Source organism: Otolemur garnettii, unplaced genomic scaffold, assembly GCF_000181295.1.
Source record: "Otolemur garnettii isolate 467f Iridium unplaced genomic scaffold, OtoGar3 scaffold00366, whole genome shotgun sequence".
NCBI classification, from domain to species: domain Eukaryota; kingdom Metazoa; phylum Chordata; class Mammalia; order Primates; family Galagidae; genus Otolemur; species Otolemur garnettii.
Genome location: NW_003852761.1, coordinates 133,667 through 135,685, shown reverse-complemented (window position 1 = coordinate 135,685; position 2,019 = coordinate 133,667). Strand labels below are relative to the sequence as shown.

The window sequence follows — 2,019 nt, the reverse complement described above, 5'->3', positions numbered from 1 at the left end:
AAAAAAAAAAAAATAATAATAACCTGAAAAGTCAGTAGTGTTAAAGCAGGTCTCTATTTTTCTTTTGCGGAAAAAATTTACTTTCATATGAACAATGCTGTTTTCAGATGGGGGAATGTCTGTGGTCTATAAGTAGAATAAACTTTTCTTCACACGTTTTACACCTTTTGTAACTATCATTGTTTTCTTACTTCATTTTATATAGTTCAATATTTTTGAGACCGAGTGTCTTTCACCATGGAAAGAGTGCTGTGGTATTATAGTTAACAGCAACCTCTACCTCCTGGGCTCAAGAGAAGCTCTTGCCTCAGCTTCCTGAGTTGCTGGGACTGCAGGTGTCTGCCACATGTTCCACTAACTTTTTCTATTTTTGGTATAAACAGGGTTACACTCTGGCTTAGACTGGTCTCCAATGCCTGTGCTGAAGCATTCCACTTACTCTCCCAGAGTGCTAGTTTTACAAATGTGAACCACTGCACCCAGCATGTATATGCCTCTTCACATTGTGCTCAACTGGTGGACTGAAAATTCTCACGTGCTTTTATAATCACTAAAATGCTGTATTTATTTCTTACTTACATATATCTCAAAAATTATTAGGACATGTGTGCTGTACTGTGCCATCTTGGTACTGTGCTTGTCATAATTTTAAAGACAAAATTTGTAATGCATATTTATTCAATTGTGATGAAACTCAATGGCATAATTTTGTATTTTTAAATTTCTTTCAGTCATATTGAATCATTCTACCCAGAGCAATTCACAAGTGATGGGTGTGAATATTTTATTACCAGAGATAATCCTGAGAAGATATGAAAATGATAGCCTTGAGAATTTAAATTCCATGAAAAAGTGGGATAAGATGTATGAGTATAAGCAGCAGAAAGTATGTTACAATGGACTAGATGAAAGTTTACCAGCTATGCATGGTAAAATCTACCAATGTAATAAACAATTCAGAGTTATCAGAAAATTATCCAATGCAAATAGACATAAGATAATATATACCAGAGAGATGCCTTTTGAGTATAAAAAATATGGGAAAGCCTTAAATCTCTGCTCAAACTTGGGTAAACATGAGATAACCCATTTTGTGGAAAAGCAGTACAAATGTAAGGAATGTTGCAAAGTCTTTAAATTTCCCTCAAGACTGTATAATCACAGGGGACTTCATACTGCAGAGAAAATCTCCCATTGTGAAAATGATGACAACTGTCTTAGCCTCAGCTCAAAATATTCTAAGTATAAGACAATTTATAATGTACAGAATTCCTACAAATGTGAAGAATGTGGCAAAGCTTTTAACTATTACTCAAACCTTTTTGTACATCAAAGAATTCATTCTGGAGAGAAACCCTACAAATGTCAAGAATGTGACAAAACCTTTACCCGGTACTCAAACCTTTTTGTACATCAAAGAATTTATTCTGGAGAGAAACCCTACAAATGTGAAGAATGTGGCAAATCTTTTAACTGGTACTCAAACCTTTCTGTACATATAAGAATTCATTCTGGGGAGAAACCCTACAAATGTGAAGAATGTGGCAAAGCCTTTAACCAGTACTCACACCTTTCTGTACATCAAAGAATTCATTCTGGAGAGAAACCCTATAAATGTGAAGAATGTGGAAAAGCCTTTACCCGGCACTCAACACTTTCTATACATAAAAGAATTCATTCTGGAGAGAAACCCTACAAATGTGAAAAATGTGGAAAAGCCTTTAACCGGTACTCACACCTTTCTGCACATCAAAGAATTCATTCTGAGGAGAAACCCTACAAATGTGAAGAATGTGGCAAATCTTTTAACTGGTACTCAACACTTTCTATACATATAAGAATTCATTCTGGGGAGAAACCCTATAAATGTGAAGAATGTGGAAAAGCCTTTACCCAGTACTCAACACTTTCTGTCCATAAAAGAATTCATTCTGGGGAGAAACCCTACAAATGTGAAGAGTGTGGAAAAGCCTTTAGCCAGTACTCAACACTTTCTGTCCATAAAAGAATTCATTCTGG

At 35.3% G+C, this 2,019-nt stretch overlaps 2 pseudogenes; both read left to right on the top strand.

Moving 5' to 3' along the window:
- The window catches only part of LOC100944920, a 26,337-nt pseudogene that overhangs the window by 23,315 nt on the left and 1,003 nt on the right, over positions 1–2,019 (top strand).
- The window catches only part of LOC100943634, a 7,005-nt pseudogene continuing 5,866 nt past the window's right edge, over positions 881–2,019 (top strand).